This window comes from Eptatretus burgeri, chromosome 18 (assembly GCF_056783735.1).
Source record: "Eptatretus burgeri isolate ZD-2024b chromosome 18, Ebu_testis_v1, whole genome shotgun sequence".
In the NCBI taxonomy this organism is placed as follows: Eukaryota; Metazoa; Chordata; class Myxini; order Myxiniformes; family Myxinidae; genus Eptatretus; species Eptatretus burgeri.
The window spans coordinates 3014501-3037000 of record NC_140978.1 but is presented as its reverse complement, the minus strand read 5'-3'; the positions used below and the strand labels follow the sequence as shown (position 1 = coordinate 3037000).

The 22500-nt window shown below is 41.4% G+C and overlaps 1 long non-coding RNA gene across 3 annotated transcripts in view; it reads left to right on the top strand.

The window, feature by feature from the left end:
- LOC147008477 (uncharacterized) overlaps positions 1 to 22500 on the top strand; it is a 40443-nt gene that overhangs the window by 16618 nt on the left and 1325 nt on the right. The window contains exons 5-6 of one of the 3 annotated variants that reach the window (XR_015053226.1): positions 6094 to 6355; positions 13490 to 14013. This is a non-coding gene — a long non-coding RNA (uncharacterized LOC147008477). Of the gene's footprint in view, positions 1 to 6093; positions 6356 to 8482; positions 9724 to 13489; positions 14014 to 22500 lie in introns of those variants that run through there. The other 2 variants (XR_015053228.1, XR_015053227.1) reach the window with 2 other exon arrangements.

Genomic DNA, 22500 nt, shown 5'->3' with positions numbered 1-22500 from the left:
CTCAAATGAAGTATGGATGTTGAAAATATAAACATGTCTAACATGCTTGAAGGTATAAATGCAGAAACCACAAATGTGAAAATGACTGTGCTGACTGAGAAGGTAAGGGGAACTGATTTAGGAGAGTTGATAAAATTGGAGAGTAGCTAAGGAAAGATATGTTGGGACAATTTATTAATTTGGAAGTATGAATAAAACGTTGGTTGTGCAATTTGTAAAGAAGACAGAGAAAGGAGATGGTATGTTTTAGGGTTATTTTAAAAAGATGCTGAGTTTGGAAGAAATAAATAAAAAGTGAAAGAAATGGTTGGGGATACAATGAAGAACTAGTCTTGCTTGTGAAGGCTCATGACGATCTGCATCTGCAGACAGGTAGAGCAAACGGATGTAATCAACAGAAGTTGATCGAGGTATGCTAATTGCCATGAGAATCGAGGAATATCTGGTGTTTTGTGCATTAATGATTCCTTGAAGCAAAAGAGCCTGAATTGGTGAAGAACAGTGGTTGGGGATAAGTTGGCTGACTTGGTGAAGAATGGTGAACAAAAGCGAGAGAACTATGTTAGAAACAAACATGTAAAGAGGCTGTTAGTTGTGACACAAAGTTACTCAAAAATATATTGGAGAATCAACTCTGCAAATGGAGGAAAAACAGTAAATTACAGGTTGTCTTGGTAGAAAAACAGACACATGATATGTCCCAGACCTAGTTTGAGTTGCTGCATGAAACTTTCGCTGAACCACATGTTGAGTGAGTGATGGAGTCTGTAGTGAGGACTGCACAAGTGAACCCACCTTTGTGTGATGTGATGTGTTTGGGATAGGGGGGGAGAGGAATATCTGGAAGCATCTTGGCACAATTTCAATGTGCATCAAGGTTAAATAAGTGGTCGGATAATGAAAAAAAATCTGCTGGATTGGTGGTTTCTTTAATGGACAGTTTTTTTTTGTAAATACAAAGTCAAGACTTAGAAGTGCTAGAACACAGAACGGATTAGGATGCAAGAGCAAAAGGAACTGTAGAAAGAGAGGGGGAAAACACCAACAGCAGGGTTGAGGGACAGAATAAATGGAGACGACGGAAGGATGAGGTGAGGATGAGGATGCACAGGATGGACAATATGGATACAGAAGCAAACTCTCAGGAAGGAAAAACTGGAAATTTGGAAATAGGTTGATTTGGGAGTGGGTGGGGGAGGGGGGTAGAGGTGGTAAAAAAAGATCATAGTTTTGGATGATGGATGATCCGAGATGGTAGTGAACAGCTGTCTTGAATACTTGGAGGGAAGAATGAGATTGAAGAGAATCTGGAAGTTGGTTCCACAGGTGGAAAAAGAAGAACACATGATTGAAGGTGAGCAGTGATTCTGAATTTTGGGAAACTTGGAGTAAAATGTATATCCAAGCTCTCAATTGAGTGATGTTAATGTAGTAAAGTACCTTCCTATAATTATTCCTTGGAACGGCACAGCAGATGGAGCCACTGCACAATGGACTCAGTTAATGCAAGGAAAATGGCTTCTCAGAAGTTTCAGCAATTAACGGGTGATATTGAATGTTTGCTGAGACATATCCAGACATGTTTGGAGCAGGATTTAAAAACTTGACACACGATTACTTTATTGCTCTATTTGTGGGGATTGAAGCTTTGAGTTCATCAGAATCACCCAAAATATTTGTACATCACATCATTAATAGGTATGGCAATTAATGTTGAAGCTCTTGGCTTTGTCTTATTGGTTCATACTACCTGGAAACCCATTATTTTCCAGGTGCAAGTACTGTACCTGAAAGTCGACAGACAGAGAGGGAGCTTCAGTAAGACAATATTCCATAAAAATGTGCAGTTGGTTGTAAAGGTTGTAACAATGGGAATTTCAAAGAATGAATGAGTCCAATACAGAGAGGAGCCCACAAAAACAGCTATGGGGAAGCAGGGTTCTGCGGGTGCCCGAAAAATGGGACAGTGTGATGGAAATGCAGATAATACATAGAAATTCAGCAAGAGTGCAACCATTACCCCAAGCGGCATACATCAGTGGAGGAACCAATTCCATAAGAAGTGTCAGCTCGTGTGTTATGAGGAGGTCCACAGAGCACCTTTTCAGTGAGAATGAGGAACATCTTGCCGCAATGATGAATGCTCAGAATGGAAAAAGGAATTAGTGGGGCTTATGAGGAATGCAATCCAGCTCATAAGACTTAGAATGAATGACCAATTAAAAAAGGTGGAAGGTTATTTCACTGAATGTAATGGAAAGGGTAAATTATGTCATTTATCAAGTCCATCAGCATATTTGAAGAAGGCCCTGAGTATTGCTTTGGGATATATTATTGCAAATACCATGAAGATTCCATCACATTGAATTTTGACTCCACAAAGGATGCTCAACCAACCGACTGAAATTCCAAGTTAATCTCAAGAGGCTCAAGTATAAGTGCTGTAAAATTAATGATTAGAACGAGACATCCAAATTAAACAAAAACATTTTGTTTGAAGGGGGAATAAAATTAGGTGAGGCTCGTCATATTTGCGTGATAAGAGTATGACAAAAAAGTTTGTTATGCTGAAGACCGATGCAATGACACCGAATTACAAGTGTAAGCAGCTAAATACTAACATTTAGGGATGCATTAACTCTATGATGCATTGAGAAGGGAATAGAACAGATTCCCTTTCTTATGGGATGGCCTTTTCCTCTTTCCAACATGTTCATGCACGCGAAAGAAAGGCATTAGGCCAACGGAAACTCATTCTACCCCTTTCCATCAGGACACATTGGCTTGGAGGTGGACGATTTATTTACACTTCAGACTTACAGGACATTTGCTTAAATATACAGTAGGCTTTTCCTGAACAGTTATTCTGACTGTCAAATATGGCTGTGGATCATTTTCCTCACTCATCTCTTTCATTAACGTTCGACACCCACCTCTCTTTAGTCGACGCCTGGCATCCGCCTTTCTCCAACGACGTTTGGTGCCCCACTCGGCACCTCCATGGACGATGGCTGGCCCCTGTTCATGTCGGGCTGGACGGGGGGAACGGTGGCCGCTATTAGCATTTTGTGGGCGCTTCGCGCACCCACTTGGTTATTCCAGCAGGTGGCTGCTTTCTGGCACTCGTCCAGTTCCCCAAGCAGGGTGGCGTTGACTGGGCTTGTGTTGATTGTAGGTTGCGCTCACTCGATGGTGAGGAAAGGATGATCGCTAGATTGACGATTGGAGGTCACGTGCAACGATGCGCCAATAGGCAAGCTGGATTTTTTTTTGTATACCTTGTCGAGGCTCGTGTGAGAGCTAACACACAAAGCAGAGCAAGGGGGCATGAGACAAGAGCGGCGGGAGTGGGAAGGACAAAGCAGTGGGGAACAGAGACATTAGGAGATCTGTGGAAGGGAGAGGGATGCGGTGGGGAACATGGGGAATACAAGATGGACATTACAGAGACTTTCAGGAAGGAAAGCAGGTAATTTGAAGGAGGTGGGTTTGGGTGGATTATCAGGGGTAGAAAAGATTGAGGATTTGGATGGGGGATGACAAGAGGTGGTGGTGAACAGCTGTTTTGAAGGCCTGGAGGGAAGAATGGGATTGAATAGAGTGAGGGAGTTTATTCAAAAGGCGGGGAAAAAGAGGAATGAAAGAGTGAAGATGAGCAGTGATTCGTGATTTTTCTAGTTTTACCAGAATGGGGGTGTTGGCGGATCTTGAGTGCCCTGTGGAAATGTGGTGGGGACAAATCGCAGAGAGAGCAGGGGGAGGGGGGCGAGAAGACAAAAAGACCACTGACCAGCCTGCGGTGAGAGAGTGAGAGGCCCAAAGACTCAGCCTCATTGCGGGAGATGCCAATGATCCGAAATGCCTTGGTTTCCACAGCATGAAGCCAAGAAAGGTGGGAGGCAGGAGCACCAGTCCAGAGGGGAGGGCAGTACTTCATCAGGCTGCGGACAAAAGCTTTTTAAGTGGTCAGAAGCTCAGGTTGGCCGAGGAAGGACTTTGCACGATGGAGGATTCCCAGTCGGCGACTGGCTTTGGAGGGGAGGTTTGAAATGTGGCTTTCCCAGGAAAGGTCATGGCAGATAGTGAGACCCAGAAGCTTGAAATAAAGGACTTGTTCCAGAGGATTGTTGAGAAGGTGGATGGGAAAGGGGTGGCAGGTTCTAAACTGTCCTTTCAGAGAGACAGAGTGAGAGTGTGAGATTTGTCCAGATTGAAAGACATGTTCCACATGTTGGACCAGTTTGTGATTTTACCCAGATCTGCAGTGAGAGAAGAAGCTGCTGCTTGCCATGCTGAGGGATGACTGATGGTACGGCAGAGAGTGGAGTCATCAGCAAAGAGATAAAGAGGATTTTCCAGAGAGTCGGAGAGATCATTGATGAAAAGCAGAGAAAGAACAGGGCAGAGAACGCTACCTTGAGGAACTCCAGCCTGCACAGGAAGAGGGGATGAAAGAACTCCATTTAGGACCACATGTTGACTGAGACAGGAGAGGAAGTCTGCGAGCCATGAGTGGAGATGGCCTTGAATACCATGGGAAGAGAGTTTGGTGAGCAGGGCAGGGTGCCAGACCGTGTCAAAAGCACGTGATATGTCCAGGGATACGGCTCGGATTTCATGTCTGGCATTGAGGACCTCCATCCATTGATGGGAGAGCAGAAGCAGCATATCCAGGGTGGAGTGACCTGGTCTGAAACCAAATTGCTAATCGGAAATCAAGCCATTGGAGAAGAGGAATGATTTAATGTCTGAAGCAATGATGGATTCCATAACCTTGCTGATGATTGGGAGAAGGCTGATTGGTTTGTAGTTGCAGGGATCTGTTTTTGCACCTTATTTATACAGGACAGTAATATTTGCTGATTTCCAAGCAGATGGCAGATTACCTTGAGAAAATGAGAGGGTGAATAGAACAGAGAGAGGGTGAACAAGAGCAGAAGAGCAGGTTTTTAGGACACATGGGCTGATGCCTTCTGGACCGGTTGCAGAATCTGAGTCGAGGTTTGACAGCAAGCTCTCCACCTTGTCAGGAGAAAAGGACACAGAGTCCAGGGACAGTTGGGTGTGACTGGGTAAGGTGGGCAGAGAAAGCGATGGGTTTTGGACACAAGATTTAGCTGCAAACACCGAGTTTAGACATTCAGCCTTTTCACGTGCGGTATCAGCAGTGCGGCCATTTGAGGTAAGGGAGGGGATGGAGGGGGAGCATACACCAGAAACAGATTTGATTAGATGCCACCAGGATTTTGAGGAGGGAGAGAGGTTTGAAAGTTCAGACGTGAGCTGAGAAAGATGTTGTTTTCTGTCTCTCCTGAGGGTAGATACACACTTGTTCCGAGCTTTGTGGAAGGAACTGAGATTACCCTCAGTTGGGTTTGCTTTCGATGAGGCAAAGGCAAGTTGTTTCAGGACAACTGCCTCGTCACAAGCTTCAGTGAACCAAGGGCGGGAGGAAGGGTAGGACAACTGAAGACGAGAGGGGATAAATCTGTGCATGAGGGAGAGCAAGTTTCTTTGAAGGATTTCCCAGGATTAGTTGATGTTGGAGAAAGTAGCGACAGGAGACCAGTTTCTAAGTTTGATCGCTGCTTGGAGACCCTGCCAGTCAGCTTGAATGAAATGCCAGACTCGACGGCGGTGAGGTGGTTCTCTGATAATAGCCAGAGACATGTCCACTTTGACAAATTTCCCTGACAATATCTGCATGCTCGTCCTCTGCTCCAATCGGTTCTTCTGACCACGTCCTTGTCAATCAGATCCAGAAGAGATGGAGTATCATTGGTTGAGATCCGAGTCGGGAAGTTGACCGATTGAGTCAGTCCCAATGTCAGGATTTCCCTGAAGTCTTCCTGAGGCTCCGCCTGCACTGTTCGCCTCTAAAAAGGACGGGAGGACCGCCTTCCTGACAGTTCTTGATAGCTCCTGACAGTTTCCGACCATTGCTAACAGCTCCTTGCAGCTGTCCGTTGGTTACAGCTCCTGTTAGCTCCCAATGGTTGGAGACAGTTCCTTACAGATGCTGGCCATTGGTGATGGTTTCTTACAGCTCCTAACTGTGAGTTACAGCTGCCCGTTGTTTCTGGCTCCTGATAGATCCTGATGGTTGGAGATGGTTGGAGCATTCCTACTGATTCTGCTTGGTACCTGCTCTTGGCGCACCTGGTTCTTGGTATACCTAATTCATGGCGTACCTGATTCTTGGCGTCCCTGGTTCCTGGGGGTGATGACGTGACGTTGAATGGTGTTCGATTCTATTTGCGGGTGGGTGCATGGCGAGGAAGGGTGCTGGCAGCAGACCAAGGCTCGCTCACACATTTTGGGACATTTTATTGGATGCACGATGACTTCTGCCAAGGTAAGCCGATACAAAATTTATTTCACCCCTGAATGCTCTGCTGGGTGCCCATGTCTAGTGTTTAATTGTTAAGTAAGGCATAGTGATAAGCATCTGCTCTTTGTCTATTTTTTTATCAATGCCTGTTGAATTCTTTATTTATTTGAATTCTTTATTTTGATAGATTTGAATTCATCCATTAACACCACATGAAAATAGAAAGTTCTTCAGTTTATTTATATTTCTGAATAATAAATTCCTTGTTGATGTTTCATCCTGTCTGTGCTTGTCCTTTAGTTCCATTGATCCAGCATTGTCCGATCCTATACAGATTGGGATGTAATTCCCAAACTAACTAACCTGTCACAGTCAGTGTGCACCAGCAGTAAACGCTCGGCTTCCTTACTTAGGGTTTAATCAAGACAAGGTTGGTGCATCGCCGAGGGTGCGCTCCCTGGTCAGGAGGCCACGTGATGTCTAGTTTAACGGAAAATTAGACGGTGGACACTGGAACTTGTGGTTAACTGATTGGCGTTTGTGGTTGTTAAGCAACCTACCATACCACAAAGTTAATTGTGAGCAGTGGCCACAGGTCCGGCTCTTCCGAGGAGAAATGAGGATTAACCCTCTCATCATACACTCGGTACGCATGGCCGTAACAAAAAAAAAAATATATATATATATATATATATATATATATATATATATATATATATATATATATATATATATATATATATATATACATATGTAAAGTATTTGTGTTATGAATACACAAATATGAGTAATTGTTGAAGCATTTAATAAATAGTTGGAGTTTACAATCAGTAGGTCTTGCCTCTTTACCTCCACCACTGAAGGAGGTGGTGATGTTTTCACTCCTGTTGGTCTTTCTGTCTGTTTGTCTGGAAGCACGCTGTCTCAAAAAGTTATCGATGGATTTGGATGAAACCTCAATGATAGCTTGGGTGTCTGCCAAGCACAAATTGATTCGATTTTGGTGACGATCTGGAACCGGATCCGAGGATTAAAATTTTTTTTAAGTGATTCTTCATCATTGAGAGATGGGGCCAAAAACGACATATAGCATGATATTTGAAAAAGTTGTGGATGATGACAAAACTTGGTGGGTGAGTTGGTTCGCTGAAAAGAACAAGCCAATTAAATTTTGGTTAAAGTCTTGATCCAGATCCGGTCTATCAGTGGGATAGAAAACGTAAACTGTTCAGCCTGGTGGAGGTATGTACTCTACCGAGTGACAGTCTAGTTATCCTTTCCCCCATGCAGCGGGAGATGGGGTTTTACCGTCACTTCCGTGTTTGGCCGGGCTGCAACATTTTTTTTTTTACCGTTGGAGCTTTTTTCATCAAATTTCGAACAAAGCTTTATTATGAGAATATGGAGAAGACAAATTAATAATTTTGTTGAAATAATTTTCATTATTATTATAATTGTTGTTGTTCTTCGGCCATTTTTATTATTTTTGGCCCTTTTTTGCTCTATTATTTTAAAAATATTTTTCTCAGAAACCACTTATCCAATTGACAAAAAAATTTTCAGAGTAGTAGCGACCCTCCATGGAGCATATTTTAATGATAAATGTGACGTCACAGGTTACATGTTATGGCAGCCATGTTGGATTAAATGCAAAAAGATAAAACATTATATCTGAAAAATTTGAAACTTGGCACATCTCATTCTACTGCCAATGGGGGGATAGGGGATTTTATGGATGACGACATCATTGAATTGTAGACCAGCCATAAATATTTTAATCAAAATCCTTCTTTACCATTGAGATTCAGTGTGTAAGTCCAGACCGTAACATTTTTACCAATTGAGCTTTTGTCATGAAATCTTCAACAAACCTTTATTATGAGATTGTGGAGAACATAAAAGAATATAATGTACAATTTTTTTTAACTGTCGTTTTCGTCAAGTTTAGTATGAGTTCAAAGCAGACACGGAGAGACTTTGCATTTGTGAGATGCTTTCGAGCTCCATTTGTGCTCCTGAATTTCTCAGTTGAATTTAAGTTTAATTTTGAGTTATGAGATAAAGTATTCAGTGGGAACTTTTTGTGCATGCTTCCTTCAATTGGTGCTGTTTGTTGATTCAAAATATGCCCCCCACTGCCCCCATTGACAGTTCCTTGACTCTTTACCCTCGCTCACTATGCCCTTCCATGAGCCTCGATGTTGTATAGAATTCAGTTCCAAGCCTACGCCATCACCAAAGACGTTTCAGATAAGATGTTCACAGAAAAAAATAAATATGTGTCAGGGATATAAAAAGTGTTTAAGAAAGCCAATAATGATAATCAATCTGTTCTTATGCATGCACATTTAAACTGTAGCATTTGAGTAAAATCATTCACCCTTTTCCCCATGCAACAATGACCATGAAGAGGTGAATAAATATCAACATTATCCTTTTTCTGTCTGAATCAAACTGCAGTTGAGTAATCCTGTTACAAATGAGTGGAATAAAATGTAGGTTTGAGTTTGTGTGCAGAAATGAGTTTCCTTTCAAGTAAGTTGGGAGAGAAAACAGTAGAGGGAGGCTTTTCTGATGATGTTTCAGTTACTCCAGGGGTGGTGTTAAGGTGCCTGGAAGGTTAGTCGCTATCGATCTAACGTCCTACTGAGTGTGCATGTAGAGTCGGTTCCTGATGCTGACACTGCAACCTCAGTCTAATCTCCATAACTTAGCCTGCAGGGAGACTAATAGCATGCTAATGTTTTTGCATGTGTTGGTAAATTGGAGCATGCACATAAAAATCATATACTTCTCTTTACTCTCGGCAGCCGACTTGGTCTATCCTCTGGAGGTGCTTTTGTTCAGCAGGGAAGGCTGGAATAATGGTTATTATTTTTGCTTTGGCACTGCATTCGTCGCCATGCTGCGTACATGGATAATTATACCAGGGTGATTTGTGTATAACGTACTGTTTCTCGTGGAGTCAGCGACCCATAGGTTTCACGATTGCATGATAGGCCTATTGGTGAACTTTACAACTGCTCGGGAAGCCCCAAAATAGAGTTAACAACTGTGTATACAATGAATAATAGTTTTACATATTGAAGTTATGCTCCGTGGAATACGATCTGCCGAGTGGTTACACCAACGCTCCTTCACCGACTTTATATAGAAGTGATACTGCAACCACAAGATGTGCATCACAAATAGGCAATAATAAAAATGGACAAGAAGTATCAAACATTAATATAATTCTTTGGAAATCTGAAAACGCACAAGCACATGGGCACACACACTCAGGCACACACGTACATGCATACACATACACCCACATACACACAATGAACTGAAAATATAGACGTGATGATAAATTTATATATATTTTTGTTTCAACCCATGAAGCTCCTTGTTTTGAGTAGTACTTGCGCTGTGATAGAAACAGCTATTGTACCTTAATGGCAATCAATCAGGAGAATGTGAATAAACGTCAAACAAAACAGGCAAAACTAATAGGGCACTCGGTAGAACGCATACCTCTGCCCGGATCCGGATTTGGATTTTCACCAAAATCGAATTACTTCATCCTTGTCACACACCAAACCTCTCCACCAAATTTCATCCGAGTCCGTCTACAACTTTTTGAGATATCCTGCAGACAAACAGACAGACAGATGGGGATGAAAAAACATAACCTCCATCCCTCTTCGGTGGGCGGAGGTAACAATCAAAAAAATATAAAAAAAAAATGCAAAGACTAAGATGTAATTGAATTAAGCACAATACAATATTCAAACATGTACTAAAAGATTATCTCAATACATATTGTTGTGGTTCTGTGAAGCCAGCACCCCCCCCCCCCACCAAAGCAAATGCATCCAACATATAGCAGTCAGTCCACAGGCAGTTATTTCATTATTATTCGTTTTTGTTCACCCTTACCTCATGCCCAGTGGGTATATGGGACAAAATGTGTTGCGAGGGCTTTTTGGCAGGTCTTTAATTCCATCCTCTATTCCTTTATCTATTTTATTTACTCTACTTCACACACATGACTTATCCTTCATGCAAGCATGCACGCATGTTAACAGACAGCTTAATTAGCATATTCCACCAAAAGCCCGTTCAAAGCACGTGCCATTCCCCAACGGACATTTTGTTTCAACCTTCTCCGTACTCAAACCACAACACTACAACTTTCATACGACCACCACAACACCTTCCTAAAAATCCCCACAATAAACTACACTTGCCAACCTCACCACAAACACTTCAACCACCCCACCACAACTGCTCCAAATGCTTCAACTACCTCACCACAACCACTACAAATGCCACACCCACAGTCAGCACCCCAGATACTCACCACTGTCCTTTGAGGATATCGGGGAACCAGGGATGTGACTGACCTACCATGGCGGGTGCTTTTGTTCAGAACGTTTTGGCATTGAGCTCGAAGTGCAAGTATGCGCTGTAATCCATTCAACATTGTTTGAATGGCCTTGGCGCTCCACTCAATCATGATCGCATTTGGTACCCAGCACATGTTCATGGCCGGGAAAGCACTCCCAGAAATGTGCATTCCATGTTGATCTCAGAGCTCCGTCGCATGACCGAGTTCAGGGGGAAATTAGCCCATTTTTAGCATTGGAGCCTCGCAGGGGCGGGGCTACTTCTTGGGAAAGTATCCATGCACCAATGGAGGCACTGGGAAATGTTTACTGATCATCCTGATTCAACTTTTGGCTCCTCCCTTGCCAAAAGTCTATACACACACTGCAGAGTAGTGAAATGGAGTTGAGAAGTGGTTGAGTGGTGAGTGGTTGGTTTAAAGTCAGTGGTAGTTTCTGAGGTCTCGGTGTTGGGTGAAGAGGAAAGAGTAATGGCTTGATTAGTGGCACAAGGAGGAAGGTGGAAATGGAGTATGTGGAGTGGAGCACTGGGTGGACGAGTAGGCGGAATGCCAGACTGATCATAGACCATTAGAATTTACATTTACAGACATCCCCACATGTCATTATTAAGCTTTCCTCTCACATGTTCTGTCTCTTATCCTCTGTCTCATTTGTTGTGGACGCACAAGACCTAAAAGAGCAATGCTACTGACACGCACCTCTTCTCATTTTTCCTTCTCTGCACCCACCTGCATTTCATTGCACCTCATTTGCATGCTCCTCACTCAGCACTTCAGACACCCACAGTTTTCTTCCCCCCTCCCCCTCCTCAGCGACTGGGAAGCATGGGTCCGTTGGCCATGCCAGGTTCCATAGAGGTCATCAACACCTCGTACTTCCTCTGTCTTTCTTTACTCTATTTTCCTTGGGTGTGTTTGTGTGTGTGTCTGATGGCGTCTGTCGTGTTTGTGTAAATAAGATTGTAGAAGTTCCTTGTATCGCATTAGCTCTGCACTGTCTTCTATTGTCCTTTTTGTAGATATTTGCATTTCACTTGTTGTATAATAAATTGCTTATATTATAAATGTACCCAGCTCATCCTGTCTTTTCCTCCATTGATTCAGCATAGTCCACACACAGGTTAGCCAGGAAGTTCTGCCCCACTAATTTGCTCTTATTAGCCAGTGCATACTTGGCAGCTCCGCTCAGCTGCACCTGATATGATAAGTTACCTTGAGTACGCATTGAGGGCATTAGACCCCCCTTTGATGCTGCCAATCCACTGGAAATGGTAACACGCAAAGTTTTGCGAACCCTACCAGGATTGCTGGTACCAATCAGTGCTTGTGATTGCTTAGCAACCTGTCGGTGTGCAGAGTTATCCGTGACCGGCGGCCTCAGGACCGGGTGTTTGGGAGGAACCCGAGTGCTTCCGCTCATGTTCGAACTTGGTGAAGCCGCTTGAATTAACAATATTATTGTTGTTTAAAGCGGTGAAGCCGCTTCAATATTTGGGCATGTCCTTCATTCCATCTGTCCATAAAAAAATGAAGAAGAAACTTTCGAACCCACAGTGGTTCATTTTAAAGGGCTCTAAGATGTAATTCTGGAATGTTCTAAAGGGTTTCATTCGTTTCTAGACTTTGGCTATTTCATATTATAAATGCCATCTTTGAGCCCCTTCCTTCGCACATCGGTAGGATTTTTATTTTTATTTTTACTTTGAGCATGCATTTCATAAAGTGCAGACACATGCTTTACTTAGCTCCTTATATTTCCATTGTAATAATCTTTTAATATGTTTGATTAATCAAGTGAGTATGTCTTTGTTTTAATCAGTGGTTGTGAGAGTGTTTAAAAATTACCATTTTCACTGTATCACCAAAACAAAAAGCTGAAAGGATATTTTTTTATGGCATTATCGATGTCATATGTAATTATACAATTCAGAGAACATGATACGCCACGCAGTATTCAAGTATATTCTTCAATTCTTATACAAAAATGATTTTAAAGATCATTAAAAATCCGGAAGTTCAGCGCTATGAAGTAGTCTTGTTCACCACCATTACACACCACCATTACACACCACCATAAAAAAACCACCTTATTTAACATATTCAAGTACTGCTAAACATAAGGGGTTTGGGAGTATTTAGAAGGCGATTTGTGTTCCACAGTGTTCAAGTTCATAATTCAATTTATATGAAATAAAGATTGCAAAAGGTGTACAAATAAATAAATTCTGGGTTTTACCGCCATTTTACCCAGCGTCTATTTACATCACCCTATCTAACACATTACATTAGTTGTTGGTGCCTGTTGTTTGTGTCCTTTACAATATCCTTCAAAACAGTGAGTTTCCTGTTTGAAATGATTTTCAATTTTGTTTGACTGCCAGGCAGGCAGACAGAGTATAAAACCTCCCAGGCAGGTAACAAGATTGTCATTCCTCCCTCTGCATGTGTGGTTGGGATGAATGCAGAGAAAAAGTTGGGTAAAATGGCAGATTTGTCTTCCCATTCATGTTCCAATTCGTATTCAAAATATAAGATTCAATTTAAAGAAGTTGTTCCTCGATTATAAACTGAAGATCATAAACTGATAAGATGGACAGACATACATGAACCAATTGCTTAATCCTGCATTTAGTTTCGTATGCACGGGGTAGCTAGGCGTTTAAGACAACACGTCGAGTAAGGTGAGGAAATGTGTCCCTGGCAGGAAAAGTGGGGCAAAGTTGGTCCTCATTATATGTTTGGTATCCTGAATGTTTGCGTGACAGGTCTCTGGCTGATGGTATGTATCAATCCATCCATTGGGAGCATACTCTGTGCAGAGCGTTGGTGCTGCCTAAGCAGTCTCCTTGGCTATTGGGCACAATCCTGGACGGGTCACCACTCCAACACCGTATACCAGCATGCTGGCACTCATTTTGCCGATCTCGGAAATATGACAGGTCGAGTTAACCCCACCCGGTATTAATTCAAGAGCTGAGCAAGATTTGAACTCACGACCTTCGGATCCCAAGCCCAGCACCCTAACCATTAAGCCAACATGGTATATGTAGTGGACAATTTCAAGTGAAAAATATTCAATACTTATGATAAAACCAATGATATTCCAGACAAATTTATTTTTTATTGTCGATATTGATTAACTTGTAAAATTGCACCAAAAATCATTTTTTCCATCTCCTGGTTGGGAAGCATATGTTCCTGAATACCTAGTGCAGCATTTCATCTCATAAATGCCATATTTGTATTACAACCGAAACCAATTTCGTTCATTACTTAATTTTAATAAACCTGCTTGAATCGTTTGAGCCTTCACTGTCATTGTTATGTATTTTCATAATGCTGTGATAATACTACACTAAACCACATCTCCCCAGCCAGGCAGTAGTATGATTAACCTTGTTCATAAATTGTGAAGATCATGTTAGCATTTTAAAACATCCACTTAGTATTTGCTAGATTTTAGTCTTTCAAAGCTGATACACTTTTCAATCACCCTGCTTGATCACTTCAGCTGTCAACACTGGGAATGAAAACGCATTATATGATTATTTTAAACCTCTTTTTAAAGTATTACCGACTATCTCTGGACCTTAATTATCAGTGTGGCCTTATGTTGTAATGGTAGAAGCAACATGAAAGTTAAATATAAATTTCAGCTGAAGAAAACATCAACTAAACACTTAAAACTTGCCTAAGAAAAATATCTGCTGCCCTCATGTTAACTCCATTCCTTTTCACCTTCAGCAGTGTTGCGGAACTCTTCATTTTCAAAGCAACTCCTGTTACTCAATTGAAAATCACAATATCCAATATCCACAAGGAAAGTACATTCAATCAGAGAATGTTTATTCGCAATATCACTGAGTGGACAGAACATCGAATGAAAGCCACGCAATGGTCTCGGGGTCTTTCGGGCAGTGTATCAGCTTGCAATGTGAGGCGTGAATCCATGCTGCTCTCCCTCTACACTTCACGGCTGTGTGAGTAGTTAGCAGTATCAAAAATGGCCCACACCACCGTGTTTGGAGAGAGTTCTTTCTTTTAGAAATCCTCACATAGACCAGGACGCCAGGCTTGAAGTAGTGATGATCAGAGGTGGCTGGCTCGGGCACGGCTTGCTTCACCTGTGCATAGAAGCCCCTCACAGCATGATTCAAGGTGATACAACAGGTCAATAGTGTGTCGTCCATTTGCTGCACATTCATTTCTTTTACGGAGAGTGGATGCGAGTGCTGTGTCCTCATGGGCCTTCCCATTAGAACCTCGTGTGGAGACGAACCAGTTTTCTGATTTGGGGTCGACCTCATTGTTATGGCAATGGGGAGTGCCTCTGGCCACTTCAACCCAGTCTGTTCACAAATTTTAGCCAACTTGTTCTTTAGAAACCCATTCTGCCTTTCTACTGCCCCAGCAGAATGTGGATAGTAAGGATAGTGGAGGTGCGGTTTGATTTGCAAAACCCTACATAACTCCTTCACCACTGCGGCTGTAAAATGAGTTCCTTGATCACGAGAGATTTTACAGGGTATCCCAAATCTACACACAAACTCCTTCATCAACAGTTTAACCCCAGTAATAGCATCTGCTTTTCTACAGGGGTAAGCTTCAACCCATTTTGTGAATAAATCCACGTCGACCAAAACAAACTCATGCCCACAACACTTTTGCAATTGGATAAAATCAACTTGTATATGGACGAACGGCCCGAAGGGCCTCGAGTGGCCTCCTAGGATTCTCTGATGTGTTCTTTCCTTTGTTCAAGTACATCTCCCATTAAGGCAAAGCCCCCCGATGAGGGATGAGGGCGAACGCTCTCAGCTTACCTTTAGTTTGTAGCCAGTGTTCACCGTTACTCCGGACCGTGGGCTATGCTCTCCAGGGACCAGTACAATCCGAGTCATGGCACCAAATTGTTGTGGAACTCTTAATTTTCAAAGCAACTCCTGTTATTCAATTGCAACTCACAATATCCAATGTCCACAAGGTAAGTACATTCAATCAGAGAATGTTTATTCACGATATCACGGAGTGGACAGAGCATCGAATGACAGCCACGCAATGTTCTTCGCTCAAGTTGAGTTTACATATTTTATATATATATGTATATATATATATATATATATATATATATATATATATATATACATATATATATATATATATACATATACATGTCGAAGGGGAGAGTTGGGGAGAAGGACAGAGAACAAAGAGAAGGAGGGGAGTTGGGTCATGACGACTTATAACTGACTTTGACTAGGCTAGTTTTAACATGAGGAAAACATCTCCCAAAGTCTTACGATACTGGGCAAAGGTGGTTACATAGATCTTTGGAAAGGCCTGTCAACAGAACCAGATGACAGGAACTACAATTTGAGACTAACAAGAGACAGAGAAAGGAGTGGGGGGTGGATGGAAGTAAATATATATATATATATATATATATATATATATATATATATATATATAGAGAGAGAGAGAGAGAGAGAGAGAGAGAGAGAGAAAGAGAGAGAGAGAGAGAGAGAGAGAGAGAGAGAGAGAGAGAGAGAGAGAGAGAGAGAGAGAGAGAGAGAGAATATATATATATATACCTTGACATACGAACGCACTGACTTACGAGTATTCCGAGTTACGAGCCGTTGCTCGGACGATTTTTTGCTATGTGTTACGAGTCTAGATCCGAGTTACGAGTGGAGCGAGCTTTGAGACGCGCGCAGCCAAGCAAGCGAACTCACGCATCTCCCGCCTTTTCACGCATCTCCCGCCACTCACTCGTTCAGTTCTCTTGGTTATCTCGTTGAGTAGGGTCGTACCGTAGTAATAAATTTAAATTGTAGCAATTAATTAGTAAAAAAAATTGTAGCAATTAAGTGTAACGGCAAACGGAATAAGAAAAAAATAAAATGTAAAAAAAAATTGTATCAATTACGTTTAGCGATAAAGTGTGATGAGACCTTCAAATCTCCTCCACCACCACCTCCACCACTGCCGCCACCTCCACCAGAATCTTCCGTAAGCTGAAGTCGTCTCATCTCCAAGGTAAATGCACTTTATTAAACCAGTTTATTTATTTATATTCTATTTTATTATCTTTGTATTATGTTTTGTATTAATTATTTATTATTTATAAATACATTTCTCATTTTTAAAACTACGTAACAAAGAAATTAGGGTGTTTTTTGGGGGGATGGAACTGATTAATGGTATTTTAATTAATTTCAATTGGGAAAATTGTTTTGATATATGAGCAAACCGAGTTACGAGCTAGGGCACAGAACGAAATTAAACTCGTATGTCAAGGTATTACTGTATATATAGAGATATAAAAAGATATAGAGAGATATAGAGAGATATAAAAAGATATATATATATATATATATATATATATATATATATATATATATATATATATATATATATATATCTTCTTTCGGCTGCTCCCGTTCGGGGTCGCCACAGCGGATCTTCTGTATGATCCGCATTGTGATTTTGGCACATGTTTTACGCTGAATGCCCTTCCTGACGCAACCCTGGTCGCCTCTTACGACACAGGGATATGGCACACCTATTTTAACCGGGGTATACATCGGCCCAGTATACTGGTACTCATTTCGTCAACCTCGGAAGGATGACAGGCTGAGTCAACCCCCTGGTGTATTAATCCAGTGGCCCAACGGGGCTTGAACTCAGGACCTTTTGGATCCCAAGCCGCTGCCCTTACCACTGCGCCAACACCAGGATATATATATATATATATATATATATATATATATATATATATATATATATATATATATATATATATATATATATATATATATATATATATATATATATATATATATATATATATATATATATATATATATATATATATATATATATATATATATATATATATATATATATATATATATATATATATATATATATATATATATATATATATATATATATATATATATATATATGGAGATAGACGGAAGTAAAGCATCAGGTTACAAGGCTCAGTAAATACAAAATGTTTGACTGTATAGGTTCCAATTAAATGGGTTACAGAAGAAATGAATACATGTCAGCAATTCAAATAGTAATTGACATGTGCACGAGTTAAACAGAAACAATTGACTATAATGCGTATACATTGAGTAAGCAGTGCATACATAATAAATCCACAATATATCCATATTCAAATAGGAAGTTTTCCTCCACAGCAGTCATACCCTTCCCTCTTCAACCCATGATGCACCAAATTCTGTGGTGAGGCAGTTGCCTTGAAACAACTTGCCTTCTCTTATTGGATGGCAAATCTGACCAAAGGCAGCCTTGGACCATTCCACAAAGCCTGGGACAAATGTGTCCACTCTCAGAAGAGCCAGGAAACAACATTTGGCCAATCTCAAGATTGAATTTATTATAAGGTCAAGCCAGATCAGATCTGTGACTTGCTGCAGGTATCATGTAAACCTGTACTAACCTGTTCCATGGTCGGGTTGTCAGTGACTCAACCGTCTCCCCCACCCGGTTTCCTGGTGAGGATGGTGTTTGAATATGGACACCCAGTAGGATTCATACCAAAACCTGTCAAAGGGCAGAGGAGATCCTTCTGAGCCAACGACAATCTATATCTAGTGCCCAACTGTGTCTGCGGACGTCAGTGGTATAACTATCCCTATGAGTTGGATGTCAGGGGTAAAACTATCCCTATTGCTGACCCTCAAATCAACTGTCAACCACCTTTGTTTGTGGAAACGCAAGCTGTGGTTGACTAGTTGAAAGGGGATAAAGCTCCTGGGATCTGTGGAATCCATACTGAACTTTTCAAGGCTGGTGGAAATGCTGTACTCATGTCATTGCATGCAGTTACGTGCTCTGTTTGGAGCACAGGCATCATCCCAACTGACTGGAAGAGGGGCTTTGTTGTTGTCCCTCTCTAGAAAAGTAAGGGTGATCACCAGGAGTGCCACAACTACCGAGGGGTGATGCGACTTTCAGTGCCGGGCAAGGTATTTGTTCGGATAATTCTTGATCGGGTTCGCCACCATCTGCTTTCGCATCAGTGAACAGAGCAGTCAGGCTTTCCACCAAATAGGTCAACGATTAACCGTATCCTTGCTCTTCTGGTCCTCACCAAATGCAGACGAGAGTTTCGGCAGGGGCAGGGGCTGTTTGCAGCCTATGTTTATCTACACAAAGCGTTCAATTCAGTGAATCGGGATGCCCTCTGGAGGATTCTTGGTCTTTCTGGGTTGCCACAAAAACAGATCAATCTGATTTCTGAACTATGCTCTGGTACTGAAAGTGCTTTGAGGTGTAGTCATTCCATTTCCAACTTATTTCCAGTTGTTATTGGAGTTTTTCAGGGGTGTGTACTGGCCCCAAAACTTTTCAGTGCTTTTCTGTACTGGATTCTGAGTAGGATGTTGGAGAGATCAAGCTGCTGTGTATTATTTGGGAATGTCAGGATCTCTGACTTTGATATCGCAGATGATGGAGTCATCTTTTCAGAGATGCTGGATCTCCTTATGGGGCATGTCGAGGCACTGAATGAGGAGTAGAACCCACTGGGATTATGGGTTTCCTCGGTCAAAACAAAGATCCAGCCTTTCATTGATATCTTGGATGCTGCTGTCTTGTCTGTATATGTTTGTCGTAAGGATGTCAAGATCCCAGAGAGATTCACTTACATTGGCAATGATATTCATGTCTCCATGTGTTGTGAGCCAGAGGTCGATAGACTCTGGGTTGGGCCTGGGGAGGCATAGATTCACTGGATCATGGGGTATGGTGCTGTCGATACCTATGCAGGAGGAGGAAAGTATGAGTCAAAGTCCTTGGTCCTTCCAATCTTGCTCTACGGATGTGGAACTTGGACTCTGACTAAGGATCTGAGATGGAGACTTATCTCCTTCAGTATGAGATCTCTTTAGAGAATCCTTGGCTTTCGCTGGCCAGAATGTGTCCAATGAGTGGTTTCTGAGAGAGACTCACCTGAGATTTGGTTGCAGTGTCATCCGTGATCATCAGCTATTGCTGTATGGACATGTGGCTCGTTTTCCTGCTCACCAGATTCTCTCAGTAAGTGGAGCCTCATGACTGGAGGAGGCCAACGGGCCAACCATATTCCTCATGGTTGCAGCAGGTTTATCAGCATCTGAAGTTGATGGGAATGGGCTTGGCATCTGCCTGGGGGGTGGCCAAATGGAGCCCCTGGAGTACCGACATTTAGTGGATGCAGTGACGTGCTGCTTCGTCCTATGTTCTCATACCTGACCCAAGCCCACCTCTTTCCAAATGTCCAGTGAGAGTTTGTGGCTCTATCCATATTGTTTACCCCCTGTGTCCTCCCAAAGACCCCGCATGCTCACTTTTTACTCTTCCTTTTGTTATTTTACTTCCTCATCCATTCTTTGATCTGGACACTCTAGGACCTTTGACATTCTTTACAAAAAAACGAAAAATGCAATTAATGCACCTTGCATTTAAATATTATAGCATAAAATAAAGTTATCATAGCAGACAAGAAAAATATTAACAATGATGAAAAAGAGATACATTCTTTGAAGTTAAGAACTCTTTTTCTTACAGCAGAAAGTGAATAGAAAGGATGTGCGAGAAAAATGTTCCCACTTTTGAATGTATTGTCTATTGTACAACCCACACATCAAGCATTAAACTACACAATAGCCACAGCTGGCGCTGACACCAAACGTGGTGGAGATTCCTCTGCAGATTAATGGATTAAAGAAGGATCATGCTTTAGTGGTATTTATCGTTCTGGTGTAAATCACATCAGTTATAAATATTAGAATTGACACCAATTTCATCCTCCAGGGACTCTCAACAATCCAAACTGGTTTTGGTGGCAGAGTTGGCAGGAACTGACACGCACTTTGGCAGCCTTAAGGAATGTAAATAATTTAATAAACAAGACAACATTATATAAATCTCAGAAGTAGATGGACCCATATAATTGGAATTGGCACTTGGCAGAGTGCATATTAATGCCAGGTTAAACATTTTACATTTTCTATTCCACTGATGGGTTGGATCTGTATCCAGACCTCAACCAACTTCTAATCGGCTTGTTCTTATCACCTACCCAACTCATCCACCAAGTTCTGTCATAATCTGTCCACAACCTTTTGAAATATCGTTTTTAGCCCCACCTCTTAAAGTGAAAAAAACACTTAAAAAAAAATTTATCGTATCCAGATCTGTATCTGGATCGTCACCAAAATCGAATCAATTCATCCTTGTCACACAACCAACCTGTCCACCAAGTTTTGTATCAATCTGTCTATAACTTTTTGAGATATTCTGTTTACAGACAGACAGGGGTGAAAACATGACCTCCATCCAGCTTTGGTGACCCTTCTGGATCTCTAACTTCTTCTCTGAGAAGTTCTCCTAACATCTCCGAACTCGGAAATCTTTGGAAGTAATAACAGTTCTAATGTTCCCTGACCTCTCCTAATATAACATCTCCTGTTCGGAGAAGTTAGGAAACATTAGAACTATTTATGTCTTCATATATTTCCGAGTGTTTCAGTACAATATGAGCCTGTAGTTTTTCCGAGTTTACTGGTTCATAGTGTGATACCAGTAGGCTTATTAGTATTTTGTAGTTCTTTTGTTAAATTGTTAAACATAAATGTTTCCTACGGTAATGGTGTGCAAGCATAATGTACAAAATTATGCCAATTGTGTATTTTTGGTCTACTGTAATGTTTTACCCTTTTTAGAGCTCACTTTTGGGGGTTCTGGTAGGGCCAATGCAGCAGACAATTTGTCTGGTAATGGACATTTTACACTCTGTAGAATGTATATATGAATTTAAACCTGGTTTTTTCTAGTACCTCCAATGTTTGAGCCAGACCAGTTGTATCAAGGGTCTTAAGGGCTTACTTTTGGGGGTTCTGGTAGGGCCAATGCAGCAGACAATTTATCTGGTAATGAACATTTTACACTCTGTGGGATGCATATATGATTTTAAAACTAGTTTTATCTAGTACCTCCAATGTTTGAGCTCGCCCCCTTTTTTGGGGGCCTTTGTTTGGGCTTCTGGGGGGCCTTTTGCAGTAGTAGGCATGTCTGTCACATGTGGTTTTGTTGTAAGGTTGGTCATATGCATCATATGGAAGTGATACCAACTGGTACTTCCAATGTTTGATCTAGCCAATTTTAAGGACCCCTTTGGAGGTTTACCAGGGTCCTTATGCAGAGGGTGGTACCCAGCTGAAATAACTTTCTATATGTCTTTTGATACTCTATTCATGCCCCTGTGCTCAGATATAAGTACCTCGTTCATTTGAGCTCAGGGCTCCGGGCTCCCGGTCTAAATGTACAATAATCTAAATTGCATAGCATCTTAAATAAAAATAAAACAATCACATTGCAAACTGTATAGTGCTTTTGAGTAAAGCAATTTACACGATTATGACATTTAAGTCATGTTCCCAAGAAGTGATTATGCTCACTACACACAACTGAATGGAACGAAATGATAAACAGACAAATAAAAAATAACAACACGGGAAAGGATGTGGAGATTTCCAGACACCAATCCGATCACTTTTACAATTGGAATTATTATAACAATTTAAAAACAACTCAACTCAATATCTTAAAAGTATTTCAGGAAGAATCACCACAAATGCCTCCATTTTGAAACAAAAAAGTCACAATGACAGTTCTCGGTAGAGTCTGCCTTGTAAAACTTTTTAATGAGAAACCGGATGGATGCATACGACATCATAAATTAATATAGTCCTTT